The 26514-nt window shown below is 33.5% G+C and overlaps 1 protein-coding gene across 2 annotated transcripts in view; it reads left to right on the top strand.

Annotated features, from left to right (window-relative positions):
* Positions 1-2433: 2433 nt before the first annotated feature.
* The window catches only part of LOC143258480 (neuropilin and tolloid-like protein 2), a 118065-nt gene continuing 93984 nt past the window's right edge, over positions 2434-26514 (top strand). For both annotated transcript variants that reach the window (XR_013032313.1, XM_076517528.1), the window contains exons 1-2: positions 2434-2628; positions 4935-4979. The gene's annotated coding sequence lies outside the window, so the exon portion shown is untranslated. The remainder of the gene's footprint in view (positions 2629-4934; positions 4980-26514) is intronic.

Raw genomic sequence — 26514 nt, 5'->3', positions numbered from 1 at the left:
TGTTTTTTAATTTCGCGCAAAGCTACTCGAGGGCTATCTGCGCTAGCCGTCCCTAATTTAGCAGTGTAAGTCTAAAGGGAAGGCAGCTAGTGATCACCACCCACCGCCGACTCTTGGGCTACTCTTTTACCAACGAATAGTGGGATGAAACGTAACATTATAACGCCCCTACGGCTGAAAGGGCGAGCATGTTTAGCGTGACGGGGATGCGAACCCGCGACTCTCAGATTACGAGTCGCACGCCTTCACCCGCCTGGCCATGCCGGGCCCTGTAAATATGTGTTAAGATGTATATATAAATGTATATAGAATATATACACTTGAAATACAGTGCTTTTTACATTATTGCTTGTTGGTATACACAAAACTTCACAATAGGTTGTTTGTGCTGTATTCACTACTGGTATCGAATCCCAAATTTAGCGTTATGCGTCTTCAGACTTGCCGCTGAGCCACTGAAGGGGGTTCACGTGCGTTTTGAAAATAAAGTTTTTGCCTGCTTTGTAAATCTTTTACACGTGTAAGTCATTAATGCAATAAGTTATTACCTAACAACAGGTTTCATACTATTGCTAATTCACTTAAAAGAAACTCACCACCAGAAGCAGTACGCATGCGTCGACTGGAAGACACGTTGTTCCATAATAAAGGGACGGTTAGAACAGAGTGACTGAGAAAATTTATGGGCATCGTAAATTAAAGACAAATTGACATCCTGAATGTCTTAGAGACAGAAATATTACACTTATCTGAAACATAGAAGGAACTTTTTCGGTCGATTTCAATTAATTATTCTGGTAACTTAAAATGATAATCATATATTGTTTCGCTAATTACTTTGAGTAGATTTGATTAAGCAGTTCAAATTAAATAGTTTGATAATCTATTAATCTCTATTAATAGGGATTCATTTATTTAGTAGTTCTAATAAATAAGGGTATTAGTATACCAACTTCCTCTCAATGACTCAGCAATAAATCTGAAGGCTTATAAAGCCAAAACATGGGTTTCAATACCCCTGCTGGGTACGGTGCAGATAGCCCATTACACAGCTTTGGGCTTAACAAAAAAACGTATATAAATGGTTTTAATCATTTAGGGTCTAGTATATATAAACAGGTTTCATTGTCAAGGTTTTAATATATAAATATATTTCACTGTTAAGGGTCTAGAATATATAAACGGGTTTCATTGTCAAGGTTTTAATATATAAACATATTTCACTGTTAAGGGTCTAGTATATATAAACAGGCTTAATCGTTAAGGTTTTAGTAAATAAATATGTTTGATCGTTAAGGTTTCAGGATATAAATAGCTTTGATCGTTATGGTTTTAGTATATACAAAAGTTTAATAGTTAAAGTTATAGTATATAAATAGGTTTAATCGTTATGGTTTTAGTATATAAATAGGTTTAGTCGTTAAGGTTTCAATATATAAACAGGTTTAATCGTTAAGGTTTTAGGATATAAATAGGTTTGATCGTTAAGGTTTTAGCATATACACAAGTTTAATCGTTAAGGTTTTAGGATATGAATAGGTTTGATCGTTAAGGTTTTAGGATATAAATAGCTTTGATCGTTAAGGTTTAAGTATATACACAAGTTTAATCATTAAGGTTTTAGGATATAAATAGCTTTGATCGTTAAGGTTTTAGAATATAAATAGGTTTGCTCGTTAAGGTTTTAGGATATGAATAGGTTTGATCGTTAAGGTTTTAGGATACAAATAGTTTTGATCGTTAAGGTTTTAGAATATAACAAAAATTAAATTATTTGGGAATTTAAAATAATCCTTAACAGACTTGGAGCAACAAATTTTCGGATTATAAACTAAATATTGTGAAGTGCACGAGACATTGAGCACTGATATCTTATATCACAAACAATAACAACACGTGTATAGGAAAACAACATCGGCGTCTTTGAGGTATAAGTGTGGTAAATAGTATTTTGTTATTGCTAAAAAAATGTACTTGAGGAATTCTGGGAAATTCTTTAACAGGAAGCCTCGAAGCTTGTTTCCTTCACCCCCACATCTATCTATATATACACACAAACACACAAACAAAAACCTCCACATTACGGAAAGCCATTCATCAAACAACGTTGAAATCCCGAGACACTGCGCATGTGCACATTGTAGCCAAGTTATGACGAAATGGGATTTCTGTAATTAATCTTACACGATAATTTTGCCAGATATACTGTTGAATTTATCCTGAGATAGAAACTGAGTTTTATCTTTTTCAGAAGGGAAGTATACATTAACAAATAATATTATATTAATAATTTTTCCCAAAACAAAACAACGAAATTTTATGTGCATCTTGCACAAGAATATTGCGCAAGAAGACCTTGAAAAAGGTGTTTTTAGGCTTAGACTTTCTTACGAGTATTTGTGTTGACTTACAAAATATCGTGTGTTCGTGTTGTTCTTACATACAAATGCCACATCCACACACGTGCCTACGTCAAGTGAATAGAAAGAGACGGCATTACATTCAACAAATTGGCAGCGTAATTATATAGGAGGTTGTGGTCCCCTTTGCACGCCTCTGAATATATCGTAGTTCTTGGACATCTGAAAATTGTTTCAGAAAATGATATCCCAGTTGGTGCCTCGTCCGGTAATCTCTTGTGTGTTTCTTATAGCAAAGCCACATCAGGCTATCTGCTGGTAACACTGCGTAACACAAAGTTTATTCCTGGATAGTTTGTGTTATTTCTTAATTACTTATGTTGTAAAAGTACAGAAAATGACCATTATTCCCTTCAAACTTTGCTTTTGTGACCTGGATAAGGAAATTTACAAATTAACCTGTTTTCTATGTAAAAACGGGCAAACTTGCACATTTTCATTTACATCAGGTCTGAATAAAACAACATATGAATCAAGATTTACATGTATTTATACTACAGTTATACAAAAATGTTTAGAAGTGAGTAGCTTTTTCAGATTTGCGACTGTAATGTAAATCACTTTCACGTATCAGCCCCCAAATATAGACTCCCCTCATGTTTTTGTTATACGCTCCCAGGTCACAAAACCAAAGTTTGAAGAGAAAAATAGGTCTTTTCCATTTACTTTAGGCATAAGTAACTGTGAAATAACACTATCTGTCCAGGAACAAGAAAAAGTAAAAACTTTGTTACATAGTGTAATCTCTTCGACAATACTTGTATTCGTTACCTTCGTATGGGCTAGTTCTAATGTACTATAAAATGTTTCATGTTGCATCATTGTTAGGCTTAAATAGTAGCTTTAAGACTTCTAGCTGAATCAAAAAAAAAACATTTAAAAAGAGATATTGGTTTATCATTATTACTTCACAAATTATTATTACAAACAAATTTAGAATGAAACCAGACGAAATGGACGATATAATAAAAACAGTACGAGGTTTGACAGATAGAATTAAACCTGGCAAATAAGACGATAGAATGAAACCAGACTAACAGGACGGTAAAACGAACTAAAGGGACAACAGAACGAAAACTGAACAACAGAATAGGATAATAGGACACGAAGATGATAATAAAACCTGATAAAAGAGACAGTATAATAAAAACCAGATAAAGGAGACAGTATAATAAAACCAGACAAAGGAGACAGTAGAATGAAAACCAGACAAAGGACACAGTATAATAAAACCCATAGAAATAGAAGAGAGTGCAACACCAACAATAACACAGTCAGTATGAAGCTTTGATGATAACCAATCCCGTTATAGATACAAACACTAATGGCTAGTCGTTACTATTGTAATGCTCTAGATACAAACACTAATACAGACGTTATGTAGACAATAATATTTTGTGTTGTTACTTCAAGTAGATAACAGTATTGTTTGTTGTAACGTCAAGTAAATAACAGTATTGTTTGGTGTTACGTCAAGTGGATAACAGTATCTTCTGTTGTTATGGCAAGTAAATAACAGTATTGTTTGGTGTTATGTCAAGTAGATAACAGTATTGTTTGTTGTTACGTCAAGTAAATAACAGTATTGTTTGGTGTTACGTCAAGTGGATGACAGTATGGTTTGGTGTCACATCAAGTAAATAACAGTATTGTTTGGTGTTAGTCAAGTAAATAACAGTATTGTTTGGTGTTACGTCAAGTAGATAACAGTATTGTTTGTTGTTACGTCAAGTAAATAACAGTATCTTCTGTTGTTATGGCAAGTAAATAACAGTATTGTTTGGTGTTACGTCAAGTAGATAACAGTATTGTTTGGTGTTATGTCAAGTGAATAACAGTATTGTTTGGTGTTACGTCAAGTAGATAACAGTATCTTGTGTTGTTATGGCAAGTAAATAACAGTATTGTTTGGTGTTACTAGACTAGTAGATAACAGTATTGTTTGGTGTTACGTGTAATAGATAACAGTATCTTCTGCTGCTATGGCAAGTAAATAACAGTATTGTTTGGTGTTACGTCAAGTAAATAACAGTATTTTTTGGTGTTACGTCAAGTAGATAACAGTATCTTCTGTTGTTATGGCAAGTAAATAACAGTATTGTTTGGTGTTACGTCTAGTAAATAACAGTATTGTTTGGTGTTACACCATGAATATGACACGATCTTGTGGTGCCTTACGCTATGTAAAAACACTATTTTTTGGTGTTACCTTCAGTAAATAATAACTCCTGGTGCTAATTGAGTGAATTACATTGTATTATAGTGTTATATTACTTTATTAACATCCTAATGGAATCAAATCGAAGTGGATACACGGTGCTTAGATAGTGTACTTGTATTGTACATATTGTTGAAATTGTAGTATGTAATGTAATTACTCTGTCATATGGGTAGAGAAGAGTAATTTTCTCTTTTTCTATCTATATGTACGTGACCTTACTTTCAGATCCGTGTTTTTGTGTTAACATATGTTTCCTAATCCAATACATCATTGTGTTCTGTTTTCTTTTTTAGTGCTGGGTGTTACGATTCTTTTATCTTGTTTCGAGGAAGCAAAAGGTACGTTTTCTTTTTTTTTTGTTTTACTTTGTTTAAAGAGAATATGTGAGAAAAATAACTTGAAACTTGTCAAACTAAACATCCTTCTTGTTAAGACTGTTATTTTGTGACGTCAGTAACGTGTTTACCACTCGAAAATTCAATAATAATAATAAAACAAGGTTAGGATAGCTGTTGATTGGAAAGTACCTGAAGTAAAGTTTCTGCTTTATCGAACGTAGAAAATTTTAATATAACTGTAATTGTCATAAAAGTTAGTGAGAAATCATAAGTCAAGAACACTGGTATGAAGTTAGTGTTTTAATTACCCTTAACTCTGAATGGAGCGTGTTCACAATTATAACCCATCCTCTGTCGCTTTAGATACCCTTAACAGTTTAAACAAACGACCATTTATCAACAGCAGTTGTCAATCAAGTACCATGTAACTTGTTAATAAAATATATATCTTCTGTACCAGGTGTCTTCATACTGGGCTCTGGATCGCCTCGTGGTACAGAATATACTATTATGTGGCTATGCTGAACTAAATAACATTAACTAATACTTTACACGTTACATTGATTTAAGATTTAGTTTGTAACGGTAAGACTGAAGACTCAATCGGACATAGCACAGATATCCAGCCTACCGTGTATCTCACAGACACAAACAATTGTAGAGACCAAAGATTTCTAGTCCTTCCTAAATTTGAACCGCTGAATGCAAGGAAGGCAACTTAATCAGCAGCACCTTCCGCCACAAGGTTCTTCGAACTGAATAGTTTATAAAATGAGCTCACAGCTACAAGTGCTAAGGATGTTTACCAATACCGCGTTTCGAACCTTTGGTCTTTCTTAAATAAAAATAAGATTGATTGAAACATATTAGTATCTAATGATTACAATATTTAATCTCAGGAAATACCAGTTTTATATTTTTGTTTGTTTAGAATTGGAATGAAGCAAAAAGCTACACAATGGGCTAACGAAACTTGGTTTCTAGCGGTGTGAGTTCGTGGACACACTGCTCTGCCACCTGGTGGCTTATTCTTTTTAATTGCCCTTAATATTTTATGAGAAACCAAATATATAATTTGATGTTTACATTTAGTGAAATCACAGACAATTTGGTGTGTAAAAACTTTAGTTTGTTTAGTTTCACAATTTTTGCTCAAAGCTATAGTGGGAATGCCCGACAGGTGTTGCCCCGAATTTGAAATTGATGGATTAGAGTGAAATCAACAGCATCCAACACCAATTCTTGGGCTACTTCTGTGCGCCCGAATGTTTGGATCGACTGTAACCGCATATCGCGTCCACAGTCTCAAAATGGACAGCGCATTCTAGCATCAATGAGTCGCGAACCACGAATCTTCGAGTTCAGTGTCCAGACATGCTATTCCTTAGGTCACGCCCAGCCGATATTATAATGTAACCTCCCGTCTTCACCAGGGGTAGAAGGACTCGTACTTTTTGCAATTTATTCAAAATGTTGCTCGCCGTTATTCGAATGACTTCTAAAAGTCTTTAGTTTGCACTACAAGTGGTCAAGTTTTCAATACAGAGACTGGTGTGGTAAAACGGACCGTAATTTTGTCATTCATATTTTTTAAATAAAGCTTTGTTTCAAAGTTGCTATAGTAAATGCCAACCTTTTTCTTTTTGTCCTGATGGTCAGTGGATTGCATTATCGAATATTTGTCACTTCCCATTCTCATTGTCCACTCTTGGGCCACCATGATCACGTGGTTGTCGATACTCGAAGATGTTTTACGTGAGTGTAGTTCATCAAAAATGATTGAACAATCGTAATTATTCACTGTTTCCCAATTTTTTCAACAGTAACTTAACAAATAAAACTTTGAAAGCTGTTTGGAAACTCCAAGTATATGCTTTGGGTGTTGGTTGCTGTTCCTGAAATGGATTCCAGAAGAGTTGTTTTTTGTAACTTTAGAAAAATCATATGGTACCGAGTCTTCACAGTTTAGTTTTTGACGTTCCTTAATAGGTGCACGGCATGGCCAGATGGGTTAAGGCGTTCGATTCGTAATCTGAGGGTCGCGGGTTCGAATTCCCGTCGCACCAAACATGCTTGCCATTTCAGCCGTGGGGGCGTTATAATGTGATGGTCAATCCCACTATTCTTTGGTTAAAGAGTAGCCCAAGACTTGGCGGTGGGTGGTGACGACTAGTTGCTTTCCCTCTAGTCTTACACTGCTAAATTAGGGACGGGTAGCGCAGATAGCCCTCGAGTAGTTTTGGGCAAAATTCAAAACAACAAACAAAACAAATCCTTAATACGTCAACGATTCTATTTCCCTTGGTTGACAGAGCGCAGATAGCCTATTATTTAGTGTTGCACCAAGAACAAATGAAACAGTTTTGGACCTAGCGTGGCCTAACGGATAAGTTGCCAAACGGTATAGATTACGTTATTTGTTTTGAATTTCGCGCAAAGCTATACAGAGCTATCTGCGTTAGACGTCTCTAATTTAGTGGTGTAAGACTAGAAGAAAGGCAGCTAGCTCGTCATCACCACCAACTGCCAACTCTTAGGATCTTAGGATACTCTTTTATCAACGAATAGTGGGATTGACCTTCACATTATAAAGCCCCACAACTGAAAGGGCGAGAGTATTTAGTGTGACGGGGATTCGAACCCGCGACCCTCAGTTTACGAGTCAAGCACCTTAACCACGTAGCTGGGCCCTACACTGTACTGTAGAAACAATACAACCATGCACTTGAAACAGAAATAAATATACTGAACTGAACTTGATGACAACTCCTACAGGTCGGGTCAATTCCGTGGCCAGTGACCTGTTATCGCATTACATATTTGTTTATTTGTTTATAATTAAGCACAAAGATACATAGTAGGCTATCTGTGCTCTGCCTACCACTGGTATTAAAACCCGTATTTTAGCGTTACAAGTCCGCAGACATATACCACTGTCCCACTAGAGGGGGCATACATATCAATCGCTGTCCACAATTTGGGGCTGTGAGTGACTGTTTGAAAATGGTAGTCTAAGAGTTGGCGGCGGGTGGTGTTAACTAGCAGCCTTGCCTTTGCAAAAAAATGCGATCCAGAAAGTTATGAACCAATGAGAGAAGCTTTTACTTTTTTATGTGCGTGTCCTGGTTTTGGTGATGTTAGTAACAAACTATTAGTCACTGTTGGGTACTATTTCACATCACCGGGCTTAAAGCAAGTCCAAATGAGCATTTTAGGAATTTAAACATCAACTCTTGGGTATTTCTTAAAATATTAGACGTTTTTCTGATTTATCGAACACAACAGTTTAAGCTTTGCACATACAAGCTACCAGCAGCACGAAATCGACTGCATCTCATGACACCGCCACCAGGGGGCTGTTGATTTGTGTCACACTGCATTACCTTTGACAGGATACTATAGACAGGAAGTAATGGGCACGAATGATCGACTGGTTCTGTCATTCCAGAAATTTTTATAGTTCTTCCAGAAGGTTCGAGAAACGAACAAACACGTCAGGGCTAGCCAGAAACGACCTTCTTATGTGGACTATAAAAATAAGGAACGTTTGGGTGACCCGCTTTAAAATATAAGAGGACGAAACAAACAATACCATCAGCCCACAGTAGAAAACGGCTCATTAGACGTAGTCCTGTCAGTTTATTTCTTTACTCTGAAGAAAAACGCCAGCAAACGTTATATAGACGTATCATTCTAGTCTAGACAGTATAACCAACATACCAGTGCACTATTATGACTGTCCCGCAATGAGAGAACAATAAGTCTACAGACAAAAATCCGAGGTTTGATTTGCCGCGGTAGACACGGCATAGTTCAAACGTGTCTCTACTGAAAAAATTAAAAAAACTCTAAACAATAAATACTCTAAAACAAATTGACAAGCGCCATTTCGATTATGAAATAACTAATTATTTACATATAGAATTTTTGAGCAAGATGGCCGTCAAATATATGTTCACTAGAATAACATATTTCTACCAATGACTATTTCACAAACTAATGTGATAATTAGTTACAAAAAAAAGAACTCACGTAAACTATAACTTTTTTATGTTTTCCCAATAGTATCATTCCAGGTTATAATGCCTCAGAGGCATGCTGTGAGGGCGTATAGCGCTAAAGTTCGGGTTTCGATTCCTGTACTAGAAAACATCACAGATAGTCCACTCTGCAGTTTCACGCTTAATGACAAATAAACAGTCTCATGTTTTTAACAGGGAGAGTAAATCGAGTTAGTATGGTCGGGTGTAGCTTTGTGGATAGCGTGCCCTTACTATGAATCCGAACGTCACCCCACAATAATGCGCTCCGCACTTCGCAAAGGTAACCGATTACTTGCTTTCTGTTTGGTTTGTCAGTACAAAATAAAGAGGCCAGGTGGTAAGGGCGCTCGACTCGTACTCTGAGGGTCGCTGGTTCGAATCCTCGTCACACCAAACATACTCGCCCTTTCAGCCGTGGGGGCGTTATAATGCGTCAGTCAATCGCATTATTCGTTGGTAAAAGAGTAATCCAAGAGCTGGCGGTGGGTGGTGATGACGAGCTGCCTTCCCTTTAGTTTTACACTGCAAAATTAGGGACGGCTAGCGCTGATAGCCCTAACTTTGCGAGAAAATTTAAAAACAAAACATTAAAGGAGTGATTATATGGATGTACTACACTCGTGGAGCTCTTAGCAAATATTCCAAGACAAACCTAATGTGGTACAAATTACCAAGATGGTCACGTGTGTGTTGTCGCGGCGAATATTTATGCATTCTATGACCTACGTGTCAAATGAAACTTGTTACGTCAAGTGTGTCAGGCGAATTCTCAGAACAAACCATAAGAGAATGAAATCTCTTCTGTCCAGTTTGGATCTTCAACATGGGAACCTTGCTTACCAAGCGTTTTGTAACAGTTTCTGTGTTTGTTTGTTTTTCTGAGGCATGATAAATAAATGGTACTATAAATGTAATAATTTGTTAAGTACGAAACCGATAAATGAAAACTACGACGGCTCGTAATTCGAGGGTCCCAGGTTCGAATCCCCATCCACCAAACATGCTCGTCCTTTCAGCCGTTGGGGCATTATAATATAACGGTCAATCCCACTCTTCGTTAATGAAAGAGTAGCCCAAGAGTTGGAGGTTGGTGGTTATGACTAGCTGCCTCCCCTCTAGTCTTGCACTGCAAAATTAGGAACGGCTAGCGCAGATAGCCCTCGTGTAGCTTTGCGCGAAATTCAAAACAAAACAACACCAGGCTCCTTGAGATCTACCAAGTGTATTCCTGCCACGTATGTTCTCTAAGTTTTCATTTTTTCAAATCACATTGTGACATTTTAATAACAATTTGTCAAATCTAAATCTTTTAAGATTCATAAAGACTGGTGGCACGATAAAAGAAGAGGTGATTTGTTTCTAGAAACGTCGGGTAAGTTCGAAGAATGTAGCTCAGTAAGAAAACTATTACAGAAAAAAAATAAACAAATGTTGTGACGCCACAGTTAAAAATCAATATTTTATGTACAAATAAGTACCTTATTTAAATCGTTTAAATGCCGAAATTCATTTATATATATATTTGGAGAGCAGTCACCTTTCCACAACTGTCTCCAAGCAGTGAATGGTGATATAGGTGTGGGATATTTTGGGTTTAAGCACCCACATCTTGCTCTCGTATTTTCTATTTCTATTATAACTTTATTTTACATCTCTATGCGAGACCGGCAAACGTAAGTTAGGACGAATAGACGGTGTATCTCCATCGCATTGTAGGTCTTACATCCACAGTCACCTCCATTACTTACGATACATTTTATATCCCACATTATAATTTGTAAACTAGGATTCTTTCAATAAGTGCAGTATTTTTCGTTTTTGTTTCGGCTTGGTTTTATTTATCACAAACTATCTATGTGCGTCTACATAAAATATATATATATATATATAAACACATGGTATACGATATTATTACAACAGAAAACCCATTTGTAGCTTTGCGCTCAGTATGTTTTGTTTTTGTTTTTGTACTTCGCGAAAATTACACGAGGGGTGTTTTCGCTATCCGCCCCTAATTTAGCAGTGTAAGAATAGAGGGAGGACAGATAGCCATCACCATCCACCGCCAACTCTTGGGCTACTCTTTAACCAACGAATAGTGGGATTCACCGTCACATTATAACGCCCCCAAAGCTGAAACGGCTTTAACCTACTTGGCCATGCCTGCCCGGTAAAGAAATAAGTAGGAAAGAAGGGGAGATAAACCCTCAAACTTTATTTCACCACAACAAACACCAGGGGAACAAGAGAAGCGAGAGTAAATACGTTTCTTTTTGTTGTGGTTTTCTCTTTAGCTTTACTTGTATTATACACATCATTTTCAAGTATCATATTTTAATATATTATTATTGAATGTCAAGTATTTTTCCTAGAGAGACTTCTCCAAGGAAATTAACAAAAATCAGAGTTTATTTTATCAGAAAACAAAATGTCATATATAAACCGAACGGAATGCTGGGAGTGAAAATGTTATTTATGGTTTTTCTTCAGAGTTCTTTACTGTGTATAACAAAATCCTGGCTACAACCGTGAACAAATAAATAACTAATCTTATTGCTACGGCTACTTGTAGTAAAACCAGAATATTTGTTATGACTTCCTGGTGTACAGATAACTATATCTCAGCTGCACTAATCCTAGAATGTATGTTATAACTTTATAGTGTACAGATAACTATATCTCAGCTGTACTAATACTAGAATGTATGCTATAACTTCCTAGTGTACAGATAACTATATCTCAGCAGTTTTAATACTAGAATGTATGTTATAACTTCCTAGTTATAACATTAATATAGTGTACAGATAACTATATCTCAGCAGTATTAATACTACAATGTTTTTATAACTTCCTAGTGTACAGATAACTATATCTCAGCTGTACTAATACTAGAATGTATGCTATAACTTCATAGTGTAGAGATAACTATATCTCAGCTGAACTAATACTAGAATGTATGCCATAACTTCCTAGTGTACAGATAACTACATCTCAGCTGCACTAATACAAGAATTTATGTTATAACTTCCAAATGTACACATAACTACATCTCAGCTGCACTAATACTAGAATTTATGTTATAACTTCCTAGTGTACAGATAACTACATCTCAACTGTACTAATACTAGAATGTATGTTATAAATTCCTAGTGTACAGATAACTATATCTCAGCTGTACTAATACTAGAATGGATGATATAACTTTCTAGTGTACAGATAACTATTTCTCAACTGTACTAATACCATAAAGTACGTTATAACTTCCTAGTGTACAGATAACTATATCTCAGCAGTATTAATACTAAAATTTATGTTATAACTTCCTAGTGTACAAATAACTGTCTCAGCTGTACTAATACTAGAATGGATGTTATAACTTCCTAGTGTACAGATAACTATATCTCAGCTGTACTAATTCTACAATGTATGTTATAACTTCATAGTGTACAGATAACTATATCTCAGCTGTACTAAAACTAGAATGTATGCTATAACTTCCTAGTGTACAGATAACTATATCTCAACTGTATTAATACTAGAATGTATGTTATGACTTCCTAGTGAAGAGATAACTACATCTCAGCTGTACTAATACTAGAATTTATGTTATAACTTCCTAGTGTACAGATAACTACATCTCAGATGTACTAATACTAGAATTTATGTTATAACTTCCTAGTGTACAGATACCTATATCTCAGCAGCATTAATACTAGAATGTATGTTATAACTTCTTAGTTATAACATTAATATAGTGTACAGATAACTATATCTCAGCAGTGTTAATACTAGAATGTTTTTTATAACTTCCTAGTGTACAGATAACTACATCTCAGCTGCACTAATACAAGAATTTGTTATAATTTCCTAATGTACACATAACTATATCTCAGCTGTACTAATACAAGAATGTATGCAATAACTTCCGAGTGTACAGATAACTATATCTCAACTGTACTAATACTAGAATGTATGTTATAAATTCCTAGTGTACAGATAACTATATCTCAGCAGTATTAATACTAGAATCTACAATATAACTTCCAAGTGTACAAATAACTGCCTCACCTGTACTAATACTAGAATGTATGTTATAAATTCCTAGTGTACAGATAACTATATCTCAGCTGTACTAATACTAGAATGGATGATATAACTTTCTAGTGTACAGATAACTATTTCTCAGCAGTATTAATACTAGAATGTATGTTATAACTTCATAGTTATAACATTAATATAGTGTACAGATAACTATATCTCAGCAGTATTAATACTAGAATGTTTTTTATAACTTCCTAGTGTACAGATAACTATATCTCAGCTGCACTAATACAAGAATTTATGTTATAACTTCCTAATGTACACATAACTACATCTCAGCTGCAGTAATACTAGAATTTATGTTATAACTTCCTAGTGTACAGATAACTATATCTCAGCTGTATTAATACTAAAATGTATGTTATAGCTTCCTAGTGTACAGATAACTGTCTCAGCTGTACTAATACTAGAATGGATGTTATAACTTCCTAGTGTACAGATAACTGTCTCAGCAGTATTAATCCTAGAATGTATTTTTAACTTCATAGTGTACAAATAACTATATCTCAGCTGTACTAATACTAGAATATATGCTATAACTTCATAGTGTACAGATAACCATATCTCAGCTGTACTAATACTAGAATGTATGGTATAGCTTTCTAGTGTACAGATAACTATATCTCAACTGTATTAATACTATAATGTATGTTATGACATCCTAGTGTACAGATAACTACATCTCAGCTGCACTAATACAAGAATTTATGTTATAACTTCCTAATGTACACATAACTACATCTCAGCTGCACTAATACTAGAGTTTATGTTGTAACTTCCTGGTGTACAGGTAACTACATCTCAGCTGTACTAGTACTAGAATGTATGTTATAAATTCCCAGTGTACAGATAACTATATCTCAGCAGTATTAATACTAGAATTAACGTTATAAATTCCTAGTGTACAGATAACTGTCTCAGCTATACTAATGCTAGAATGGATTTTATGACTTCCTAGTGTAAGATACCTATATCTCAGCTGTACTAATACTATAATGTATATTATAACTTCCTAGTGTACGGACAAATATATCTCATCAGTATTAATACTAGAATCTTTCTTATAACTTTCTAGTGTACAGATAAAAATATCTCAGCTGTACTAATACTAGAATGTATGTTATAACTTCCTAGTGTACAGATAACTATATCTCAGCAGTATTAATACTAGAATTCACGTTATAACTTCCAAGTGTACACATACTGCCTCAGCTGTACTAATACTAGAATGTATGTTATAAATTTCTAGTGTACAGATAACTATATCTCAGCTGTACTAATACTAGAATGTATGTTATGACTTCCTAGTGTACAGATAGCTATATCTCAGATGTACTAATACTAGAATTTATGTTATAACTTCCTAGTGTACAGACAAATATATTTCAGCAGTATTAATACTAGAATGTATGTTATGACTTCCTGGTGTAGAGATAACTATATCTCAGCTGTACTAATACTAGAATGGATGTTATGACATCCTTGTGTACAGATGACAATATCTCAGCTGTATTAATACTAGAATGGATATTATGACTTCCTTGTGTACAGGAAACTAGATCTCAGCTGTACTAATACTAGAATGGATTTTATGACTTCCTAGTGTACAGATAACTATATCTCAGCTGTACTAATACTAGAATATATGTGATGACTTTTTAGTGTACAGATAACTATATCTCAGTAGTATTAATACAGGAATTAATGTTATAACTTCCTAGTGTACAGATAACTATATCTCAGCTGTACTAATACTTCAATGTATGTTATGACTTCCTAGTGTACAGATAGCTATATCTCAGCTGTACTAATACTAGAATGGATATTATGACTTCCTTGTGTACAGATAACTATATCGCAGCAGTACTAATACTAGAATGGATGTTATGACTTCCTTATGTACAGGTAACTATATCTCAGCTGTACTAATACTAGAATGTATGTTATAACTACCGAGTGTACAGACAAATATATCTCAGCAGTATTGATACTAGAATGTATGTTATAAATTTTAGTGTACAGATAACTATATCTCAGCTGTACTAATACTAGAAAGTATGTTATAACTTCCTAGTGTACAGACAAATATATCTCTGCAGTATTAATACTAGAATGTATGTTATGACTTCCTAGTGTAGATATAACTATATCTAAGCTGTACTAATACTAGAATGGATATTATGACTTCCTTGTGTACAGATATTTATATCTCAGCTATACTAATACTAGAATAGATGTTATGACTTCATAGTGTATAGATAACTAAATCTCAGCTGTACTAATACTAGAATGCATGTTATAGTTTTCTAGTGCACAGATAACTATTTCTCAACTGTACTAATACTAGAAAGTATGTTATAACTTCATAGTGTACAGATAACTATATCTCAGCAGTATTAATACCAAAATTTATGTTATAACTTCCTAGTGTACAGATAACTGTATCAGCTCTACTAATGCTAGAATGGATGTTATGACTTCCTAGTGTACAGATAAATATATCTCAGCAGTTTTAATACTAGAATTTACGTTATAACTTCCAAGTGTTTACATAACTGCCTCAGCTGTACTAATACTAGAATGTATGTTATAAAGTTCTCGTGTACAGATAACTATATCTCAGCTGTACTAATACTAGAATGCATGTTATAACTTTCTAGTGCACAGATAATTAATTCTCAACAGTACTAATACTAGAAAGTATGTTATAACTTCCTAGTGTACAGACAAATATATCTCAGCAGTATTAATACTAGAATTTATGTTATAACTTCCGAGTGTACACATAACTGTCTCAGCTGTACTAATACTAGAATGGATATTATGGCTTCCTTGTGTACAGATAACTATATCGCAGCTGTACTTATCCTAGAATGGATGTTGTGACTTCCTAATGTACAGGTAACTATATCTCAGCTGTTCTAATACTAGAATGTATGTTATAACTTCCGTGTGTACAGACAAATATATCTCAGCAGTATTGATACTAGAATGTAAGTTATAAATTTCGAGTGTACAGATAACTATATCTCAGCTGTACTAATACTAGGATGGATGTAATGACTTCCGTATGTACAGATAACTATATCTCAGTGTACTAATACTTGAATGCATGTTATAACTTTCTAGTGCACAGATAACTATTTCTCAACTGTACTAATACTAGAAGGTATGTTATAACTTCATAGTGTACAGATAACTATATCTCAGCAGTATTAATACTAAAATTTATGTTATAACTTCCTAGTGTACAGATAACTGTCTCAGCTGTACTAGTACTAGAATTGATGTTATGATTTCCTAGTGTACAGATAACTATATCTCAGCAGTATTAATACTAGAATTTACGTTATAACTTCCAAGTGTACACATAACTGCCTCAGCTGTACTATTACTAGAATGTATGTTATAAATTTCTTCTGTACAGATAACTATATCTCAGCTGTACTAATACTAGAATGCATGTTATAACTTCCGAGTGTACACATAACTGTCTCAGCTGTACTAATACTAGAATGGATATTATGGCTTCCCCTTGTAGAGATAACTATATCTCAGCTGTACTAATATTTGAATATATGTTATGACTTCTTAGTGTACAAATAACTATATCTCAGCTGTACTAATACTAGAATTTATGTTATAACTTCCTAGTGTACAGACAAATATATCTCAGCAGTATTAATACTAGAATTTATGTTATAACTTCCGAGTGTACACATAACTGTCTCAGCTGTACTAATACTAGAATGTATCTTATGACTTCCTTGTGTACAGATAACTATATCTCAGCTGTACTAATACTAGAATGTATGTTATGACTTCCTAGTGTACAGATAACTATATCTCAGCTGTACTAATACTAGAATGTATGTTATAACTTCCTGTGTACAGATAACTATATCTCAGCTGTACTAATACTAGAATGTATGTTATGACTTCCTAGTGTACAGATAACTATATCTCAGCTGTACTAATACTAGAATAGATGTTATGACTTCCTAGTGTACAGATAACTATATCTCAGCTGTACTAATACTAGAATGTATGTTATAACTTCCTAGTGTACAGATAACTATATCTCAGCAGTACTAATACTAGAATGTATGTTATAACTTCCTAGTGTACAGATAACTATATCTCAGCTGTACTAATACTAGAATGTATGTTATAACTTCCTAGTGTACAGATAACTGTCTCAGCTGTACTAATACTAGAATGGATGTTATGACTTCCTAGTGTACAGATAACTATATCTCAGCTGTACTAATACTAGAATGGATGTTATGACTTCCTAGTGTACAGATAACTATATCTCAGCTGTACTAATACTAGAATGTATGTTATAACTTCCTAGTGTACAGACAAATATATCTCAGCAGTATTAATACTAGAATGTATGTTATAACTTCCTAGTGTACAGATAACTATATCTCAGCTGTACTAATACTAGAATGTATGTTATAACTTCCTAGTGTACAGATAACTATATCTCAGCTGTACTAATACTAGAATGTATGTTATGACTTCCTAGTGTACAGATAACTATATCTCAGCTGTACTAATACTAGAATGTATGTTATAACTTCCTAGTGTACAGATAACTATATCTCAGCTGTACTAATACTAGAATGTATGTTATGACTTCCTAGTGTACAGATAACTATATCTCAGCTGTACTAATACTAGAATGTATGTTATGACTTCCTAGTGTACAGATAACTATATCTCAGCTGTACTAATACTAGAATGTATGTTATAACTTCCTAGTGTACAGATAACTATATCTCAGCTGTACTAATACTAGAATGTATGTTATGACTTCCTAGTGTACAGATAACTATATCTCAGCTGTATTAATACTAGAATGTATGTTATAACTTCCTAGTGTACAGATAACTATATCTCAGCTGTACTAATACTAGAATGGATGTTATGACTTCCTAGTGTACAGATAACTATATCTCAGCTGTACTAATACTAGAATAACTATATCTCAGCTGTATGTTATAACTTCCTAGTGTACAGATAACTATATCTCAGCTGTACTAATACTAGAATGTATGTTATAACTTCCTAGTGTACAGATAACTATATCTCAGCTGTACTAATACTAGAATGTATGTTATGACTTCCTAGTGTACAGATAACTATATCTCAGCTGTACTAATACTAGAATGTATGTTATGACTTCCTAGTGTACAGATAACTATATCTCAGCTGTACTAATACTAGAATGTATGTTATAACTTCCTAGTGTACAGATAACTATATCTCAGCTGTACTAATACTAGAATGTATGTTATGACTTCCTAGTGTACAGATAACTATATCTCAGCTGTACTAATACTAGAATGTATGTTATGACTTCCTAGTGTACAGATAACTATATCTCAGCTGTACTAATACTAGAATGTATGTTATAACTTCCTAGTGTACAGATAAATATATCTCAGCTGTATTAATACTAGAATGTATGTTATAACTTCCTAGTGTACAGATAACTATATCTCAGCTGTACTAATACTAGTGTATGTTATACTTCCTAGTGTACAGATAACTATATCTCAGCTGTACTAATACTAGAATGTATGTTATAACTTCCTAGTGTACAGATAACTATATCTCAGCTGTACTAATACTAGAATGTGTATTATGACTTCCTAGTGTACAGATAACTATATCTCAGCTGTACTAATACTAGAATGTATGTTATGACTTCCTAGTGTACAGATAACTATATCTCAGCTGTACTAATACTAGAATGTATGTTATAACTTCCTAGTGTACAGATAACTATATCTCAGCTGTACTAATACTAGAATGTATGTTATGACTTCCTAGTGTACAGATAACTATATCTCAGCTGTACTAATACTAGAATGGATGTTATGACTTCCTAGTGTACAGATAACTATATCTCAGCTGTACTAATACTAGAATGTATGTTATGACTTCCTAGTGTACAGATAACTATATCTCAGCTGTACTAATACTAGAATGTATGTTATAACTTCCTAGTGTACAGATAACTATATCTCAGCTGTACTAATACTAGAATGTATGTTATAACTTCCTAGTGTACAGATAACTATATCTCAGCTGTACTAATACTAGAATGTATGTTATGACTTCCTAGTGTACAGATAACTATATCTCAGCTGTACTAATACTAGAATGTATGTTATGACTTCCTAGTGTACAGATAACTATATCTCAGCTGTACTAATACTAGAATGTATGTTATGACTTCCTAGTGTACAGATAACTATATCTCAGCTGTACTAATACTAGAATGTATGTTATAACTTCCTAGTGTACAGATAACTATATCTCAGCTGTACTAATACTAGAATGTATGTTATAACTTCCTAGTGTACAGATAACTATATCTCAGCTGTACTAATACTAGAATGTATGTTATGACTTCCTAGTGTACAGATAACTATATCTCAGCTGTACTAATACTAGAATGGATGTTATGACTTCCTTAACTATATCTCAGTGTACAGATAACTATATCTCAGCTGTACTAATACTAGAATGTATGTTATGACTTCCTAGTGTACAGATAACTATATCTCAGCAATACTAATACTAGAATGTAATAACTTCCTAGTGTACAGATATATCTCAGCTGTACTAATACTAGAATGTATGTTATAACTTCCTAGTGTACAGACAAATATATCTCAGCAGTATTAATACTAGAATGTATGTTATGACTTCCTAGTGTACAGATAACTATATCTCAGCTGTACTAATACTAGAATGGATGTTATGACTTCCTAGTGTACAGATAACTATATCTCAGCTGTACTAATACTAGAATGTATGTTATAACTTCCTAGTGTACAGATAACTATATCTCAGCTGTACTAATACTAGAATGTATGTTATGACTTCCTAGTGTAGAAATAACTATATCTCAGCTGTACTAATACTAGAATTATGCTATAACTTCCCTGTGTACAGATAGCTATATCTCAGCTGCACTAATACTAGAATGTATGTTATGACTTCCTAGTGTACAGATAACTATATCTCAGCTGTACTAATACTAGAATGTATGTTATAACTTCCTCAGTGTACAGATAACTATATCTCAGCTGTACTAATACTAGAATGTATGTTATGACTTCCTAGTGTACAGATAACTATATCTCAGCTGTACTAATACTAGAATGGATGTTATGACTTCCTAGTGTACAGATAACTATATCTCAGCTGTACTAATACTAGAATGTATGTTATGACTTCCTAGTGTACAGATAACTATATCTCAGCTGTACTAATACTAGAATGTATGTTATAACTTCCTAGTGTACAGATAACTATATCTCAGCTGTACTAATACTAGAATGTATGTTATGTACTTCTCAGCTGTACTAATACTAGAATGTGTTATGACTTCCTAGTGTACAGATAACTATATCTCAGCTGTACTAATACTAGAATGGATGTTATGACTTCCTAGTGTACAGATAACTATATCTCAGCTGTACTAATACTAGAATGTATGTTATGACTTCCTAGTGTACAGATAACTATATCTCAGCTGTACTAATACTAGAATGTATGTTATACTAGAATGTATATCTCAGCAGTATAATACTAGAATGTATGTTATAACTAGTGTACAGATAACTATATCTCAGCTGTACTAATACTAGAATGTATGTTATAACTTCCTAGTGTACAGATAACTATATCTCATGCTGTAGATAACTAATACTAGAATGGATGTTATGACTTCCTAGTGTACAGATAACTATATCTCAGCTGTACTAATACTAGAATGGATGTTATGACTTCCTAGTGTACAGATAACTATATCTCAGCTGTACTAATACTAGAATGTATGTTATGACTTCCTAGTGTACAGATAACTATATCTCAGCTGTACTAATACTAGAATGTATGTTATGACTTCCTAGTGTACAGATAACTATATCTCAGCTGTACTAATACTAGAATGTATGTTATAACTTCCTAGTGTACAGATAACTATATCTCAGCTGTACTAATACTAGAATGTATGTTATAACTTCCTAGTGTACAGATAACTATATCTCAGCTGTACTAATACTAGAATGTATGTTATAACTTCCTAGTGTACAGATAACTATATCTCAGCTGTACTAATACTAGAATGGATGTTATGACTTCCTAGTGTACAGATAACTATATCTCAGCTGTACTAATACTAGAATGTATGTTATAACTTCCTAGTGTACAGATAACTATATCTCAGCTGTACTAATACTAGAATGTATGTTATAACTTCCTAGTGTACAGATAACTATATCTCAGCTGTACTAATACTAGAATGTATGTTATAACTTCCTAGTGTACAGATAAATATATCTCAGCAGTATTAATACTAGAATGTATGTTATAACTTCCTAGTGTACAGATAACTATATCTCAGCTGTACTAATACTAGAATGTATGTTATGACTTCCTAGTGTACAGATAACTATATCTCAGCTGTACTAATACTAGAATGGATGTTATGACTTCCTAGTGTACAGATAACTATATCTCAGCTGTACTAATACTAGAATGTATGTTATGACTTCCTAGTGTACAGATAACTATATCTCAGCTGTACTAATACTAGAATGTATGTTATGACTTCCTAGTGTACAGATAACTATATCTCAGCTGTACTAATACTAGAATGGATGTTATGACTTCCTAGTGTACAGATAACTATATCTCAGCTGTACTAATACTAGAATGTATGTTATGACTTCCTAGTGTACAGATAACTATATCTCAGCTGTACTAATACTAGAATGTATGTTATAACTTCCTAGTGTACAGATAACTATATCTCAGCTGTACTAATACTAGAATGTATGTTATAACTTCCTAGTGTACAGATAACTATATCTCAGCTGTACTAATACTAGAATGTATGTTATGACTTCCTAGTGTACAGATAACTATATCTCAGCTGTACTAATACTAGAATGTATGTTATGACTTCCTAGTGTACAGATAACTATATCTCAGCTGTACTAATACTAGAATGTATGTTATAACTTCCTAGTGTACAGATAACTATATCTCAGCTGTACTAATACTAGAATGTATGTTATAACTTCCTAGTGTACAGATAACTATATCTCAGCTGTACTAATACTAGAATGTATGTTATAACTTCCTAGTGTACAGATAACTATATCTCAGCTGTATTAATACTAGAATGTATGTTATAACTTCCTAGTGTACAGATAACTATATCTCAGCTGTACTAATACTAGAATGGATGTTATGACTTCCTTGTGTACAGATAACTATATCTCAGCTGTACTAATACTAGAATGGATGTTATGACTTCCTAGTGTACAGATAACTATATCTCAGCTGTACTAATACTAGAATGTATGTTATAACTTCCTAGTGTACAGACAAATATATCTCAGCAGTATTAATACTAGAATGTATGTTATAACTTCCTAGTGTACAGATAACTATATCTCAGCTGTACTAATACTAGAATGTATGTTATGACTTCCTAGTGTACAGATAACTATATCTCAGCTGTACTAATACTAGAATGTATGTTATGACTTCCTAGTGTACAGATAACTATATCTCAGCTGTACTAATACTAGAATGGATGTTATGACTTCCTAGTGTACAGATAACTATATCTCAGCTGTACTAATACTAGAATGTATGTTATGACTTCCTAGTGTACAGATAACTATATCTCAGCTGTACTAATACTAGAATGTATGTTATGACTTCCTAGTGTACAGATAACTATATCTCAGCTGTACTAATACTAGAATGTATGTTATAACTTCCTAGTGTACAGATAACTATATCTCAGCTGTACTAATACTAGAATGTATGTTATAACTTCCTAGTGTACAGATAACTATATCTCAGCTGTACTAATACTAGAATGTATGTTATCACTTTCTAGTGTACAGATAACTAGAATGCTGTATGTACTATGATGACTTCCTAGTGTACAGATAACTATATCTCAGCTGTACTAATACTAGAATGTATGTTATAACTTCCTAGTGTACAGATAACTATATATCTCAGCAGATAACTATATCTCAGCTACTAATACTAGAATGTATGTTATGACTTCCTAGTGTACAGATAACTATATCTCAGCTGTACTAATACTAGAATGTATGTTATGACTAACTATATCTCAGCTGTACTAATACTAGAATGTATGTTATGACTTCCTAGTGTACAGATAACTATATCTCAGCTGTACTAATACTAGAATGTATGTTATGACTTCCTAGTGTACAGATAACTATATCTCAGCTGTACTAATACTAGAATGGATGTTATGACTTCCTAGTGTACAGATAACTATATCTCAGCTGTACTAATACTAGAATGTATGTTATAACTTCCTAGTGTACAGATAACTATATCTCAGCTGTACTAATACTAGAATGTATGTTATGACTTCCTAGTGTACAGATAACTATATCTCAGCTGTACTAATACTTGAATGTATGTTATGACTTCCTAGTGTACAGATAACTATATCTCAGCTGTACTAATACTAGAATGTATGTTATGACTTCCTAGTGTACAGATAACTATATCTCAGCTGTACTAATACTAGAATGGATGTTATGACTTCCTAGTGTACAGATAACTATATCTCAGCTGTACTAATACTAGAATGTATGTTATGACTTCCTAGTGTACAGATAACTATATCTCAGCTGTACTAATACTAGAATGTATGTTATAACTTCCTAGTGTACAGATAACTATATCTCAGCTGTACTAATACTAGAATGTATGTTATAACTTCCTAGTGTACAGATAACTATATCTCAGCTGTACTAATACTAGAATGTATGTTATGACTTCCTAGTGTACAGATAACTATATCTCAGCTGTACTAATACTAGAATGTATGTTATGACTTCCTAGTGTACAGATAACTATATCTCAGCTGTACTAATACTAGAATGTATGTTATGACTTCCTAGTGTACAGATAACTATATCTCAGCTGTACTAATACTAGAATGTATGTTATAACTTCCTAGTGTACAGATAACTATATCTCAGCTGTACTAATACTAGAATGTATGTTATAACTTCCTAGTGTACAGATAACTATATCTCAGCTGTACTAATACTAGAATGTATGTTATGACTTCCTAGTGTACAGATAACTATATCTCAGCTGTACTAATACTAGAATGTATGTTATGACTTCCTAGTGTACAGATAACTATATCTCAGCTGTACTAATACTAGAATGTATGTTATGACTTCCTAGTGTACAGATAACTATATCTCAGCTGTACTAATACTAGAATGTATGTTATAACTTCCTAGTGTACAGATAACTATATCTCAGCTGTACTAATACTAGAATGTATGTTATAACTTCCTAGTGTACAGATAACTATATCTCAGCTGTACTAATACTAGAATGTATGTTATGACTTCCTAGTGTACAGATAACTATATCTCAGCTGTACTAATACTAGAATGTATGTTATGACTTCCTAGTGTACAGATAACTATATCTCAGCTGTACTAATACTAGAATGTATGTTATGACTTCCTAGTGTACAGATAACTATATCTCAGCTGTACTAATACTAGAATGTATGTTATAACTTCCTAGTGTACAGATAACTATATCTCAGCTGTACTAATACTAGAATGTATGTTATGACTTCCTAGTGTACAGATAACTATATCTCAGCTGTACTAATACTAGAATGTATGTTATGACTTCCTAGTGTACAGATAACTATATCTCAGCTGTACTAATACTAGAATGGATGTTATGACTTCCTAGTGTACAGATAACTATATCTCAGCTGTACTAATACTAGAATGTATGTTATGACTTCCTAGTGTACAGATAACTATATCTCAGCTGTACTAATACTAGAATGTATGTTATAACTTTCTAGTGTACAGATAACTATATCTCAGCTGTACTAATACTAGAATGTATGTTATAACTTCCTAGTGTACAGATAACTATATCTCAGCTGTACTAATACTAGAATGTATGTTATAACTTCCTAGTGTACAGATAACTATATCTCAGCTGTACTAATACTAGAATGTATGTTATGACTTCCTAGTGTACAGATAACTATATCTCAGCTGTACTAATACTAGAATGTATGTTATGACTTCCTAGTGTACAGATAACTATATCTCAGCTGTACTAATACTAGAATGTATGTTATGACTTCCTAGTGTACAGATAACTATATCTCAGCTGTACTAATACTTCAATATATGTTATGACTTCCTAGTGTACAGATAACTATATCTCAGCTGTACTAATACTAGAATGTATGTTATAACTTCCTAGTGTACAGATAACTATATCTCAGCTGTACTAATACTAGAATGTATGTTATGACTTCCTAGTGTACAGATAACTATATCTCAGCTGTACTAATACTAGAATGGATGTTATGACTTCCTAGTGTACAGATAACTATATCTCAGCTGTACTAATACTAGAATGTATGTTATGACTTCCTAGTGTACAGATAACTATATCTCAGCTGTACTAATACTAGAATGTATGTTATAACTTCCTAGTGTACAGATAACTATATCTCAGCTGTACTAATACTAGAATGTATGTTATAACTTCCTAGTGTACAGATAACTATATCTCAGCTGTACTAATACTAGAATGTATGTTATGACTTCCTAGTGTACAGATAACTATATCTCAGCTGTACTAATACTAGAATGGATGTTATGACTTCCTAGTGTACAGATAACTATATCTCAGCTGTACTAATACTAGAATGTATGTTATGACTTCCTAGTGTACAGATAACTATATCTCAGCTGTACTAATACTAGAATGTATGTTATGACTTCCTAGTGTACAGATAACTATATCTCAGCTGTACTAATACTAGAATGTATGTTATAACTTCCTAGTGTACAGATAACTATATCTCAGCTGTACTAATACTAGAATGTATGTTATGACTTCCTAGTGTACAGATAACTATATCTCAGCTGTACTAATACTAGAATGGATGTTATGACTTCCTAGTGTACAGATAACTATATCTCAGCTGTACTAATACTAGAATGGATGTTATGACTTCCTAGTGTACAGATAACTATATCTCAGCTGTACTAATACTAGAATGTATGTTATGACTTCCTAGTGTACAGATAACTATATCTCAGCTGTACTAATACTAGAATGTATGTTATGACTTCCTAGTGTACAGATAACTATATCTCAGCTGTACTAATACTAGAATGTATGTTATAACTTCCTAGTGTACAGATAACTATATCTCTCAGCTGTACTAATACTAGAATGTATGTTATAACTTCCTAGTGTACAGATAACTATATCTCAGCTGTACTAATACT

Source organism: Tachypleus tridentatus, chromosome 1, assembly GCF_004210375.1.
Source record: "Tachypleus tridentatus isolate NWPU-2018 chromosome 1, ASM421037v1, whole genome shotgun sequence".
Taxonomy (NCBI): Eukaryota; Metazoa; Arthropoda; class Merostomata; order Xiphosura; family Limulidae; genus Tachypleus; species Tachypleus tridentatus.
This window is presented reverse-complemented; position numbering and strand designations above follow the sequence as displayed.